Below are 14,767 nucleotides of genomic sequence, written 5' to 3' on the forward strand. Positions count from 1 at the left end.
CGCACAGATTTGTCTCTGATTCTCCCCACAAATTGCCGGCAGTGGGAGCCACTGACCTTTTTTGCCATCGGGGAATCAGCCACAGTGAAAGAAAAAAAGCTGAGCCAGGGCTCTGCATCCTGGAGGAAAGAAAAAGCCCCACCGGCCTCATCCTCCTGGGGTTCCCGAGCCTGGCTGATTCAGGAACCCGTGTCCACCTGGCCCAGCGCGACATCCCAAGGCCAAATAAACCAGGGTGGGTCCTGATCCAGACAGCGGGAGACGGACCCTCCAGATGGAGGGTTAGCGCTGAGTGCCCAGACAAGCCAATGAGTGCCACCCCGTGCCATCACCAGGCCCAGAAAATGGCTGGTCTGGTCAGAAAGGTCAGGGGGGTCCAGATAAGCAAAGAGGCCTGGTAGCTAGTGCTGATGAGGTTCAGGCTGGGGCACCAGGCCACGATGAGCTATGAGAGCTCACTGTGTCTGTGGTCCTTGGGGGCCAGAGAGGAGAGGATGAGGACCAAACCCACCACCCGCAGGCTCGCTGCCCTTCATTCCGCACCTGGAGACTCTGGCCCCGAGCGATGGATGGTTGTGGCCAGCAGTTTGCAGAAGGGGGCAGCAGGATATTCGTTTGACCCTTTCCTCACATTTCCCCTCCTGATCACAAAAGGATCTTGTATCCAAAATGTAAAGAACTGAGAACTGCCAAGATCCCCACATAGGCGCAAAATGACAGCACCCATTGTGCCTTCTCCTTCCAGCTCTGCTGGGGAGATGGCTCGGCGGTGGGTTAAGAGTACCGGCTGCTCTTCCAGAGGACCCTGGTTCAGTTCCCAGCAGCCACACGGCAGCTGATTCCAGTTGCGGCCGCCACAGGCACTACACAAACAAGGTGCGCAGACATACGTTCAGGCAAAACACCCACACCTAAAATAAATAAATCTAAAAAGCATTTAAGTAAATACTTAAAGACAAAAAAATAAATAAATAAATAAATAAAAACACAAATGCTCACATGTCTCCCGGATCCCACTGGTATGAAAACACATTCAGAGACACACAGATAACTGGCACCGTGGTTCTTGGTTTCATCTTGTTCTTTTAAAACAGAATCCCGTGTGGCCCGGGCTGCTCAGAACTCACTATGTAGCCAACGATGACCTTGAACCTCTAATCCTCGGGCTTCTCCCAAGTGCTGGGATCCCAGACACAGGGCATATGCTGGGTTTCTGTGGTGTCGGGAACGGCGCCCTCAGGGGCTTTGGCACAGACACTTAAAGCCCTCTATCAATTGTGACATACCTCAGATGCTCCTTGGTCTTGTGATTTAAAAGATTTAGTTTTGAATTGTGTGTGTGTGTGTGTGTGTGTTGGGGGGGGGGAGACATGATGCCCGAGTGCATACAGGTGGTGGAGTTACGAGACACCCAACGTGGGTTGGTGCTGGGAACTGAACCTGGGTCCTCTGCAAGAGCATTAAGTGCTCCTAACTGCCGAGGCATCTCTCCAGGGACTCGATCACATGAGGTCATCCAGCCTGCCACAGAGGGCTACCCATTTCCGGTAAGCAGCCCTGCCCCCTGACACACACGTGAGCTGGCTCCGAGCTTGCCCAACTGTCCAGTGTTTTGAGAGCAGGCAGAGCCATGGGCCTGTGGACTGGCCTGGCAATGCCAGCAGCCATGTGCATGTGGCAGGGTGCATGGGACAGTGAGAAGCCTGGGGGACACTGGGCCTGCAGCTGTCCACGTGGCAGCACGTGAGAGGCGGTGGCCACTGTGGGTAGGTGCCAGTACCTGGCCGCACTGATTGCCTTAGTCCTCCTTCTGCATGGAGGGACAGCGGGGCTCCTTCTGGGGGTGAGCTGCACCCGCCGTGCCCGCAGGCGCTCCTTGTGCTGCTGGGTGTGTGAGCCCCACACTAGCCACCAAGCCCAAGCCAGGGTTTGGCCTGACACAGGGCATCTGTCTCTGAGGCCTGCACTGGAGATCTTCTGTACTGGACGATGATGTCCCAAGCCAGCAGGACCCTGTGGGCGCTGGTTTTTCAGACGCTACTTTATTTGCGGGGGAGGGGTTCCTTAAAGCTTATACCTCCCTTCCAAGTCCCCAACCCCAGGTAGGGGGAAAAGAAGGTTGTCAGGGGAAGCGGATATAGCCCTCTTTGCTACTTCCTGCTGGGTAGGGTTGTAAGATGGATGCTAATATCCATCATCAGGAAGCCCAGAAATCCATGTAATCAGCAAGCCAGCGAGCCAGCAAGCAGCCCTCCTCCTCCATCTCCTCTAAGCCGCTGCCTTCCTCCTCTGGGCTGTCACATTTATACCCTCAAAATCCTTAGGGTTCAACTAATTCCAACTGGCAGAGGCTACACCACTCGTGAGGCAATCAGCAGGTGGTCAAACTGAAACCCCGGACTCAGGATTATAACAAAAACGTGTTTACACGTCATAAACAAAAATGGCCACAACAGGACGCCATGCCCTACGCCCTCCAAAAACCACTAGGGATGCCTGAACCCGGAGGACCTCAGTGAGCAGGAGGGGGCGGGGCTATGCTGGTCTGTGTCACCTGGGGTCCCTCCCTGGCTTCCTGCCTTTCCAGCTCAGCTCTCCTCAGTGGCCTCCCTCCTTGTTGGCACTAGCCAGAGTGGTCCGGGTTCACCCACAGACTGTGGGGCCCTCGGTGGTGTTCAGGGAAGACCCAGGACCCTGAGCTTCTGCTCCGCAGCCCCTCAGGGTCAGGCTTGCTGACCCCACAGCAGGCTGCCTTCTTCACACCCGGGAGCTGCCTCTGCCCCCGTGTCTTCCCTGTGCTGTGGGATTTCCGTCACTGGTCTCTCCCCAAGAGAGAGAACTGACCTCTGAATTCACCCCTGGGTCTCACTTGATTTTCTTCTGCGTGTTTGTGTTTTTTTGTTTTGTTTTGTTTTAGAGTCTCTTGCAGCCTGGGCTGGCCTTGAACTCACTACGTTCCTGAGAATGACTTTAAACTTATTGAATATTGTTTTACTAATTTTTATTTTGAGCCGGGGGTTGAGGGGGGGTGTCACTTTGTGGCCCTGACTGGCCTAGAACTCAATATGCAGACCGGGCTGGCTTTGAACTCACAGAGATCTGCTGCCTCTGCCTCCCAAGCCCCTGTACTAAAAGCCCTGACCACTGTGTCCAACCACACAGCTTCCTCTGACTCTTCAGCAAGGTAAAGCATGTCAAGTGTCCTTGCCCAGAGAGCCCGGCACGGGGGAGGGAGGGTTCTGCAGCTCTGCCCTCTCTCCAGCCTTGGCCTTTCTGGACGCACGAACTGGCCTGTGTGCACAGCTGGGCCTGACCGCAGGACGCCTTCCCAGAAGGACTCTCTGCAGAGAGAATGTCCCCAGGGGACAGCCGGTCTGTAGCGCTGTCAGTGGACAGCGGCAGCCTGGGAAGTGGCTCACTGGGAAGTGACTGACAGGGATGGACAGGACGTACTGCCTCTCCGGGGAGCCTGGAAGAGATGCCCTGCTCGAATCTCTGGCCTTGCTGCCTCAGGGGGAGGCGATGGTGTCCTCTCAAAGAACTGAGTGGTGACTCACAGCTCACCCCACGGCTTGTCACAAACATCCCCCGAGACACCTAAACTCCCTCGGCCTCGATTCTATATTAACTCGACCGTGCTCCGTGGTTCTGTAATTAATTAGGTTTCCTAGGTACCTCAAGGCTGGAAGAGGGTGTCCCAACCTGTGGGCAGAGATATTACTAACTCCGTGAGGACGCCCACATTTACTAGGAATAGAAAAATCAGCCTCCTCCTCTTCAGAAGCAAGTTGGTATTGGCTGCTTTGTGAAAGGTGAGGGGCGGCCAAACAGCCTTGATTTGAATAATGCTAAAATGTCAAGGGCTGGACAAGTCACCAAGTGGGAGAGTGCTTACGCGGCACTTATGAGGCCTTCGGTGTAGAGTCTCAGAACTGCAAAAGAAGACGCAATTAAAAAAAAAAAAAGTTAAACTTCTTGGCACATGAGTATAATTCATCAGAGAGCAAGACAAGCGAGCTGGGTGTAGATGTGAGCCTGCCGGCAACACGCTTTGGGGGTGTGCGTGAGACAGGCTTTGGTGGCTCATGCCTGGCCTTGAACTGTCAGCAGGAGGATCACAAGTTCAAGGCCGCTCTGGCTTACTTATTGAACTGTGTGGAAGCCTGGGCTGCAGCCACATGAAACCATGTCTCAACAAAACCAAGCAGGGGCTGGAGAAAGAGCTCCTTTAGTAAGGTGCTTGCCATGGAGGGAGGAGGACCAGAGTTGAATTCCCAGCACCGGGGTGAAAGGTCAGGTGTGGAAGCGTATGCCTGTAATGCCAAAGTCAAAGGCAGGGGGATGGCTGCAGCGCAGTGGCCAGCCAGTCACTTACTCGGGAGGGCCTCTGATCCACTGAGGCACTCAGCCCCAGCCAGTCACACCTAGTCGACAGGCCTCAGATCCACTCGGACACTCTGCCTCCAAAAGCAAGGTGAAAAAGGCATCTGTTGCTGAGCCTGAGGAGCTAAATTCAATCCCAGGGAACCTTGTATCAGAGAGAATTAAGTCCTCAAGGTGTCCTCTGTTTTCCATATGCATACTTCTGTGGCATGTTTGCAGGTGTGCAAACACACACATACACACACACGCACATGCTGAACAAATACATGTTAAAAAAATGTTAAGGCTAGATAGGACTGGCCACGGTAGTTTTAAAAATTAGAAGCTTTGTGGAACTCTTGTCTTTAATCCCAGCACTGAGGAGACAGAGGCAGATGAATCTCTGAGCCTGGTCCATGTAGCTTATTCGAAGTCAGCTAGTGAGACCCTGTCTATACACACACACACACACACACACACACACACCGAATAAATGAAAATTAAAAAATAGATTGTATTTCGCCCAGAACAGGCCTAGGCTCCAATGGTGACAAGAGCCTCATTCAGTCCCTTGGACCTGAGCTGGCCAACCGGGGTGGCCAGTAGCCAAAAGCCGGAGTGACTCTAAACCTGAGTCGTGCCATCATAAAAACGAAAATTTTCAACGCTATATCATTTTGGAAAACCGTTTTTCTGTTTATCTGTTTGTGGGGTGGCAGGTAGGGTAGGGGCCTTGTGTGAGCGCAAGGCAAGAGGGCAAACTCGCAGGAATCAGCTCTCTCCTTCTGTCCTGTGTGTTCCTGGGATCAATCTTGGGTCACCCGCCTTGGTAGCAAGCGCCATCACACGCTGAGCCACCTGGCTGACCACGAATTTCATCTTCAATTCAGCAACTCAATTCAGCTGTCAAAAACATGTAAAGGGAGAGCTGGGAGGAGGCCCAGCAGTGAAAGGCAGAAACTGCCCTTGCAGAGGAGCAAAGAGTGCTCACAAGCCCCAGGGGGTCTGATGTCCTCTTCTGGCCTCTAGGATTTAGTTTTAAAATTTGTTTCTATTTATCGTAAAATTTATCTTTTCCGGCTGGGCCTGGTGACACACGCCTGTGATCCCAGCACTCTGGGAGGCAGAGGCAGGTGGATATCTGTGAGTTTGAGGCCAGCCTGGTCTACAAAGTGAGTCCAGGACAGCCAACGGGCTACATAGAGAAAACCCTGTCTTGAAAAAAAAAAAAAAATTACCTTTTCATTTTCGAAGCGTTGGGGATCAGACCTGTAGGTGAGCACTTTCCTGCGTGAGTATGTTTACACGCATAACACAGGAATCTTGCAGATGGCCCCAGAATCCAGTCATGGAGACCAGACTGGCCTCAGACTCCCCATGTAGTTGAAACTGACCCTGAACTCCTGACCTTTCTGCCTCCATATCCCATTGTATATGTGTACATATGTAATGTATATATCTGTGCGTATGTTTGTATACATATACTATATATAATGTATAATTTCCCTAATTTCTTAACGTGGATTGTTAGCGAGCGTTAAGTCACATATGCATTGGGGGAAATGGTGACGGGAAAGGTCTGGTTTGGCTGATGGTTCTGTGCCAATGTTAGTTTCTTCGCTTTGGCAAATGCTCCCTGGTTATGTAACTCCCTAATCTTTGAAGAAACAGGCAACAGGTTTAGAGGGTATCTCTGAAACTTTTCTATAAATCAAAACAGTAACCAAGAACTAATAGTTCAATGTTTAGAATCCCAACCCTTGGGAGGCTGAGGCAGGGGGAATTGTCACTTTTTCAGGGCTAGCCTGGCTACCTGGTGAGTTTCAAGCCAACCCAATCTATAGTAAAAGACACTGTCTCAAGAAAAAAAAAATAACTGAGCAGAGGCAGGTGGCTCTCTGTGAGTTTGAGGCCAGCCTGGCCTACAAAGTGAGTTCAAGACAGCCAAGGTTACCCTGTCTCAAAAAAACAAAACAAAAAGATAAGAAAAAGAAAAAAAATAACTGAGTTTGATGTGGTGCATGCCTTTAATTCTAGCACTCAGGAGACAGACAGAGACAGATGGATCTGAGTCTGAAGCCAGTGTGGTTTAAATAGCAAGTTCCAGGACAACCAGGGCTACACAGTAAGACCCTGTCTCAAAAAAATAAAAAAGCCCAAAATTATTCCCAAAAGTGTAAAACAACAACGCCTCCTGTTACATAGTAATTACATTTTATCTCTGTTATTTTTTTAATATCTTGTTTTTTAAAAAAGGTTTGTTTGTTTTATGTGTATGAGTGCTCTATCTGCATGTACACCTGCACGCCAGAAGAGGGCATCAGAGTGCATTATAGATGGTTGTGAGCCACCACGTGGTTGCTGGGAATTGAACTCAGGACCTCTGAAGTGCTCTTAACCACTTAGCCATCTCTCCAGCCCAATGTCTTTTTATTTTTGAGAAAGTCTTATGTATCTCAGATTGTCTATGGACTCCTTATATAGCCTAGGATGACCTTGAACTTGTTTTGTTTTTCTAGACAGGGTTTATCTGTGTAGCCTTGGCTGCCCTGGACTCCCTTTGTAGACCAGGCTGACCTCAAACTCACAGCCTACACCTGCCTCTACCTCCCTGAATGCTAAGATTACAGACCAAGTAATCTTTTTTTGCTTTTTGTTTTTTGACCTTGAACTTCTGATGGCTCTGCCTCCATCAAGGCCAGAAGAGGGTGTTGGACCCTCTGGGACTAGGGTTCCAGAGGGAGGTCCACCATCACGTGGTAGCTGGGAACAGAACCCAGGTCCTCTGGAAGATCAGCCATCTCTACACAGAAGTTAAAATAGTGTCATAAGAAGCTCCACCCTGAAATTAGCTGTGGTGGCACATGCCTGTAATCCCAGCATGGGGGCGGGGGTTGTTAAGGAATTCAAGGGTAGCCTGGGCTACATAGTGAGTCCAAGAGCAGCCTGAGTTAGATGAGGGTGGGGGGGCTGGGATTCTATCCCACAGTGAGCGCCTTGAGCCCTCCCACCCTCCACTGTCCTCTGAGCTTTTACCCTAACGGCGACCCCCGCCCAGGAGACCCCGTGTCCTCTTTTTGGGATAGCCACCTCTGTTCGCTGCAGTGGGCAGGGACAGGAGGGTGGGAGGAGGTGGGAGCCGGGGACCCAGGGCTGGTGGAGCTGGGGGGTTCCGGTGACCACGGGGTGCCCTCCAGGAGAGCCTCGCTGAGGACCACGGCTGCAGCCGCGGCGGGGGAAGGGCTGGGCCGGCCTGTCGCGCGCTGGCCTTCCATTGGTGGTCGGCGGCTTTCATCTCCGGCCAATTTAGGGAGGACCTCAGGAGCAGCTGCCGCAGCCCGAAGGCCAGCGCGGGCAGACTACTGACCCCGAGCCGCTCGGGCCACGAAGCTGCCGCGTGAGCCAGCACGGGACCGACCGGCAGGTGTCCTGGAGGTACCTTCCGACACACCCATGCACCTTAAACCCCAGCGGCCCGCAGCCTGGCCAAGGCCGGCTGCCCCTGTTGTCACCGCCCTGGAGCAGCGCAAGCCTCCTCGAGCAGCCGCGCCCCGCCCCGCCCCCTGCATCCCTCGCAGGCTTCAGCCTCCGCAGCCCGCAGGTGGGGCCAGGCCAGCCAGCAGCCGCTCGGCTCGGCCGCCCCGAGCGGCCCGGGCCAGGCTGGCCAGGGCGACGCCGGACGCCGGCCACCCCGCGCCGCCCACACGTCGGCGGCCCTGTCCTGACGCGCACCTTCCCCTCCGCCGCCCCGCGGCGCGCTCCGGCTCGCCGCAGCCAGATGCGCCCGCTTTGGTGCTGGCCGCCCCTAACGAGGCTCACATGTGCGGCCCGGCCTGGCCCGCCGCCGCCACGGAGAAGGGAGGCCCAGGGAGAGAGCAAGCTGCAGCTGGCCGCGTGGGGAGGGAGGGATGCTCGGGAGGGAGGGATGCTGGAGGAGGGAGGGATACTCGCGGGAGGGAGGGATGCTCGCGGGAGGGAGGGATGCTCGGGGAGGGAGGGATGCTGGGGGAGGGAGGGATGCTCGGGGAGGGAGGGATGCTGGGGGAGGGAGGGATGCTGGAGGAGGGATGCTGGGGGAGGGAGGGATCCTCGCGGGAGGGAGGGATGCCGGGGGAGGGATTCCTGAAGGGAGAGCTGAGCTGGAGAAGCTGCTGCCTAAATAAGGACCTGGCCTCTCAGGAGCCCTCAGAGCCTGCAGCTGTCCCTCAGCCTCTCCTCACACTCAGCCGGGTGTTGCAGCGGTTGTTTTCCTCTTCCCCCAGTGGTGGAAATCACTAACAGAGATAAAACACAATTTAAACTGGGCGTCGGTGGCGCACGCCTTTAATCCTGGCACTCTGGGAGGCAGAGGCAGGCAGATCTCTGTGAGTTCGAGGCCAGCCTGGTCTACAACTAAATGCAGTTGTTTGTGTCAATTTGATGCAAACCTAGACCTATCTAGGAAAGAAAGAATCTTCTCCTTCCCTGTTTTTCTCTTCTTCTGTGCATTGGTTTTTGCCTGCCTGCATGTCTGTGTCAGGGTGTCAGAGCTCCGGAACTAGAGTTATAGAAGTTATAGACAGTTGTGCCAAGTGGGTGCCGGGAATTGAACCTAGGTCTTCAGTGCTCTTAGCTACCGAGCCATCTCTCCAGCCCTAGGAAGAGGGAATCTTCATTGAGAAAATGCCTCCATCAGATTAGCACGTGGGGGATCTGTGGGGACATTTTCTTGATTAACGATTGATGGGGAGGGCCCAGCACCTATCGGAGCCGCCACTCTGAGTCCTGGATCGCACTATCAGAAAGCAGGCTGAGCAAGCCGTGGGGAGCAAGCCAGTGAGCAGCACTCCCCCGTGGCCTCTGCTTCAGCCCCTGCCTCCAGGTTCTGGTCTTGTGTGCTGTCCTGGCTTCCCTCAAGGGACTGTGACTGAGGTTGTGTAAGCCAAATAAATAAACCCTTTCCTCTTCGTGTTGCTCTGGGTCATACTGTTTTATCACGGTAATAGAGATCTTAACTAAGACGAGATGTAATAAAAATAGTAAAAATCTATCTAATTAACCTCAGCACGTGGGAAGTGGAGGCAGGAGAATAGAACTTCAGGGTCACCCCTGGCTGGGCAGTAAGTTAAGGCTAGCCTGGGATACACAAGGCTGTGTCTCAAAAGAAAAAAAGAAAAGAAAAGAAAGGTAACCACTGCTCGTGCTAGGAAACACTGGGGTTTGCTTCATTTCTGCTTGTTGGTGTTTTAGGTGTTTTTACATGTATGAATGCTTTGCCTGCCTGTATGTACATACACGTACCACATGCCCACAGAGGTGAGAAAAGGGCATATAGGGTGCCCTGGGTCTTGGGTTATGTGAGCCACCATGTGGGTGCTGGGAATGGAAACTGTGACCTCTGCAAGAACCGTCAGTGCCCTCAACTGCTGAGCCGTCCCTCCAGCTCCAAAGACCAGGGCATTATGACTGAGGGTAGAGAAAAGAGCCCAGCGGTGTGGAGGCCCAGACACCTTGCTTTCGGAGTGTGCTCCTCGTCTGTGAAGGAGAGGGAGGAAGGCCCACAGCAATGATGGTCTTCATCCCTGTCCGCAGGGCCCCTGGGCCCTGCCAGCTCCGCCCTGCGGGGAGTCTAGGTTTTCTCTGCAGCCTCTCTCCCCTCAGCCTCCATGTCCCACCCCTCATGTTTCTTCTGCTCCCCCATCTCCCTCCACCATGGACTGCTGCTGTTGGAGCCCCCGACAAATAAATCCGGTCCAGAGCAGAGGCTTGAGGTTAAGGACCCGCTTTCCCCGGAAGGGTGCTTCCCGGCCGGGTGAGTCTCCTTCCTCACCCACTTCTGTTCTGTCTTAAGAAAAGACTCATGTAGTCCCGGCTTCCCTTGAACTCCTGTCCTCCCGACTCAGCCTTCTGAGTGTTGTGATTTCAGGGCTACACAGCAACTGGGCTGGCACACGCTTGCTTGCTTGCTTTCCACAGCAAAGGAGTGGAGCTCCGTCCAGGACCCTGCTCAGGCCACATGCCCATGGGCTTTGGCAGACTCCCATCATCGTAAGGAGCCATGCCCATGGCCGGGATACAGCACCAGCCCATGGATCTGAAGGGGGGGCACGGGAAGTACTTATGTTTGCCTCCCATGGAGTCACAGAATTGACTGGAGCTAGCAGGCCCTTCTATCAGCCATCCTTCTTTCTCAATTTCAAAATCCTGGGAGGCTTCGAAAGCCACAGGCTAGATAAGGCACAGGCACACGTTATCACAGCGTGCTTGGCTGAGGAAACTTTGACCTCAAGTGAACTCGGTTGGCAAGAAAATGGGCCCCGGACCAAGGTGAGGTTATTTACAGGCCCTGGCAGTGCCTCTCAGCACGTGAATCTTCATAGATGTTGCCGAGAAAGCTCTCTGTCTGCCCAGTGCTGTCCCAGAACCTGCCTGGCCATTGACAGTACACAACACTACCACCCGATGCTCCCGAAAGGTGGACTGATCCTGGAGGCCTCCCCGGCCCCCCGGGAATTCCAGGTGAAGGACTGTGGATCCATGTTTATGAGATTTCTCCTTCAAAACCTGGTAAGCAGACCAGTCACGATGGTTCCTGCCAAGGCAGGAGAATCAGAAGTTCAAAGCCAGCCAGGATTATGTAACAGGTTTGAGGCCAGCCTGGGCCACAGGAGTCCCTGCATCATCCTTCCAAAGAAACAGGCCAGGAATGGTGGGGCTCACCTTTAATCCTGTGCTCAGGAGGCAGAAACACGAAGGTCTCTATTAGTTCTGGGCCAGACTGGGCTGTTCCAGACCAGCCAGGGACTACAAAGTGAGACCCCCCATCTCTCTCTCTCTCTCTCTCTCTCTCTCTCTCTCTCACACACACACACACACACACACACACACACACACACACAATGTATGGGGAATGGCAGCCAGGCACTGTGGCACGTACTTGCAATCCTAATGCTTAGAAAGCCAAGGCAGGAAAATCTCAAGTTCGGGGCTAGCCATGCTTACCTGGTGAGTTTGAGGCCAACTGGGGCTCCGTGAAAGAGGGGGGGAAGGGATGAGAAAGAAGGAAAGAAGAAAGGAAAACAGGAAAAAAGAAGAGAAGGACAGCAAACCCCACATGCTAACACCCCAAGCAGCTGAGGCAATAATGTTTAATTAAGTACAGGTACCCTCCCCACACACAACAAAACTGTCTCAGAAAGGCAGGGCAGGAGGCTAGCTCGCAACCCTCTGTAACTCCTGGCACTGTGCACACGTGGCATACACATGTGCGTACAGGGGAAACAACCACATACACGAAAAACAAAGGTTAAAAGCTTTAACGTAGGAGCCAGACGTGTGGTGTGCACACAGCTATAATTCCCAGAAATGGGTTTAAACACCAAATCAGATGGAGAGAGCACATCCCGAAGTCCGTCTCACCCTCAGAGAGAACCGACATCCGAAGCAGATCTTTGCTGTTTGTTATTTATTTTTTGAGACGGGGGGGGTGTGTGTCTCATATGTTCCAGGCAGGCCTCCCTGCCTCCCTGGTGACGCAGCCAAAACTACCCTCCCGCCTCAACGATATTGGGGTTACAGATGTGTGCCAACACACGTAGTTCTGACCGCTGACTTAAAAGAATCGTACGAGGAACTCTGGGGCTCAGGCTTGCTCAGTGAGCCTTGGACCAACCAGCACAGCCAGCGCGCTCTCTCTGCTCCGAGACCCCATGGTACCTGGGTTCCAGGGGGTACTGACCTTCTGCAGCGCCTGGCTCACAGCCCACCAGCCTATGGCATGCACGGCTCAGGGCCTGGCACCCACCCACGATGCTGTCAGTCGGCACTTGTACCCAGACAATAATATCCTGTAATTGCAGCTAGGGTTTGGAATTTGTATCCGAGAACAGAAGGGCACGAGAGAGTCTCCGATTAAGCAGGTCAGATAACGACATATTGCTAAGAGGACAGAGGGAATCACTCTTCCTCGGGCTGCCTCCTTACTCAAGAGCTCTGTGCTCCTGTGATCACTGCTCCAACCCCTCCTTCCCACCTCTGTCCTATCTGGGCCCGGAGCTGGCACAGAGGCTTCACTTAGCCAGCCAGCACCTCTCCTGACCTGATTCTGCCCACGCCTGGCCTCCCGCTGTGTCCACACGGAGGGCACTGGCCTACCAGGCGGCCTTGCTGTCCTCTGCTGCCCCAGCCCCTGTAAAGAGCACTCAGAATATAAACAACCAAATCCAAGCTGCCCACTAGAGTCTGATGAGCCAATGGAAATATTGGCCTGCCTGGTGTAACATGCCAGTCACCAGCCAGCGCGGGACCTGTCTAGTCCTGGTGGCTGCTGCCATCAAGAACTAAGCTTTAAGCTATCCCAGCGCTTGGGAGACAGAGGCAGGTGTGTCTATGGGTTCAAGGCCAGAGGCAGGTGTACCTCTGGGTCCAAGGTCAGCCTGGTCTACATTACGAGTTACAAAAAAAAATAAACAACAAAAACCAAACTTTAACGTAAATGTGTTTTCGCTTTTCTTCTATTTTCCTTGGATCTATTTTATTGCTTTAGTGATTTACTTTTTTCTCTCCTCCTCCTCCTCCTCTTTCTTGGTTTCTCAGTATAGCCCTGGCAGTCCTGGAACTCACTCTGTAGACCAGGACACCTGTGGGAGTCACTTCTCTCCTTTCGGCACCTTTGTCCCAAGAATTAAATACAGGCTGTCGGACTCGATGGCAAACACTGAGCCTTCCTGCTGGCCTTGAGAGGGGCACTGTTCAAATTAATTTTCTTTAGTTATATTACGAAGTAGTGGCTTTCCTTTTTATGTGTCATTATTCTTCCTTTTTATTTATCTCCTCCCCCAACTCCCTCCCTCATTCCCGCTTTCTCTCGTACCCATCTTCTTCTACCCATGGGTTTTTGTTGTTTTTGAAAGGAGGCCTCGTTTGTAGCTCTTGGCTGCCCTGGAACTCACTATGTAGACCAGGCTGGCTTTGAACTCACAGAAATCTGTTTGCTTCTGCCTCGCAAGTACCAGGACTAAAGGCTTATGCCTTCATATCTGGGTGTGTGTGTGTGTGTGTGTGTGTGTGAATATGTGTGTGTGTGTGTGTGTGTGTGTGTGTTAATTGAAACACCTGTGACTAGTGGCTACCACAGAGGGAGGGGAGGAGGGAGGTGCCTACGTTCCTCTAAGCAGCTCCAGGGCCAGTCTCTTGGAAGGCCTCCAGCCTGCTGAACGTGGAGCTCTCTCCACAGGACCAAGAACGGCCTTGTCCTCAAACCCCCCGGGACATGGGCTGAGCCCTCTAGTGTGTCAGACTTCTGCAAATGGGACCTCTGACCTAGGGAGTCACCTGGAGGCCCACCCCAGCACGCAGGGGTAGTTCAGAAACCAGTGCTGTCGGAAAGTCACAGCATGGGTCTTTTCCAGAACCTGCTGGGATTTCAGGCATGTAGCCCACGGCTGCCTCATTCATTCTTTTATTAGATAGGATCTCACTGTGTAGCCTTGGCTGTCCTGGAACTCACAGTGATCCACCTGCCTCTGCTGGGACTCAAGACAGGAGCCATCATGCCTGACCTTAATTTTTTTTGTTTTATTTTGTTGCAAGGCAGGGTTTCTGTGTGTAGCCTTGGCTTTGTAGACCAGGCTGGCCTCTGCCTCCCTGAGTGCTAAGATCACAGGTGTGCACCACCATGCCCAGCTTTAATTTTTCTTTTTTTACATTTATTAATTGTGTGTCAATTAATTATTACAATTATTAATATGTGTGGTCGTGACTGGCACAGTGGGTGTGTCGAGGTCAGGAGACAAGTTGCAGAAATCAGTTCTCTTCTGCCACTGTGCATGCAGGGAGTCAGGCCATCAGGTTCAGCAGCAGCTGTCCCTGTTCTTTCTAATTTAAATAAATTGAACCCATAACCTCAACACTTGGAAGGCAGATGCAGGAGGATTTTCTGAGAGTTCCAGGCCCATGAAGTCTACTTAGTGAGACACTGTCAAAAGAAAGAAAGAGAGAGAAAGTGAAAAAGAGAAAGAGAGAGAAAAAAAGAAAATCTAACCACTGTGGGTTTGCCTGCCTCCGCTCACCTGCAACACATCCTAAATGGACTTTTTACATCCATCCCTTCTGTAGGAAAAAGGAAGAAGAAGAAAAAGGAAAGGAAAGGAAAGGAAGGAAGGAAGGAAGGAAGGAAGGAAGGAAGGAAGGAGAGAAAGAAAGAGAAAGAAAAGAAAGGAAGGAAGGAAGGAAGGAAGGAAGGAGAGAAAGAAAGAGAAAGAGAGAAAAAGGAAGGAAGGAAGGAAGGAAGGAAGAAAGAAAGAAAGAAAGAAAGAAAGAAAGAGAAAGAAAGAAAGAAAGAAAGAAAGCGAGCCAATAAATATTTAGCTTTAAACTCTGGGTTTTTTGTTTGGTTGGTTTGGTTTATTCCCATTACACATCAGTT

This window comes from Meriones unguiculatus, chromosome 16, assembly GCF_030254825.1.
Source record: "Meriones unguiculatus strain TT.TT164.6M chromosome 16, Bangor_MerUng_6.1, whole genome shotgun sequence".
Lineage (NCBI taxonomy): Eukaryota > Metazoa > Chordata > Mammalia > Rodentia > Muridae > Meriones > Meriones unguiculatus.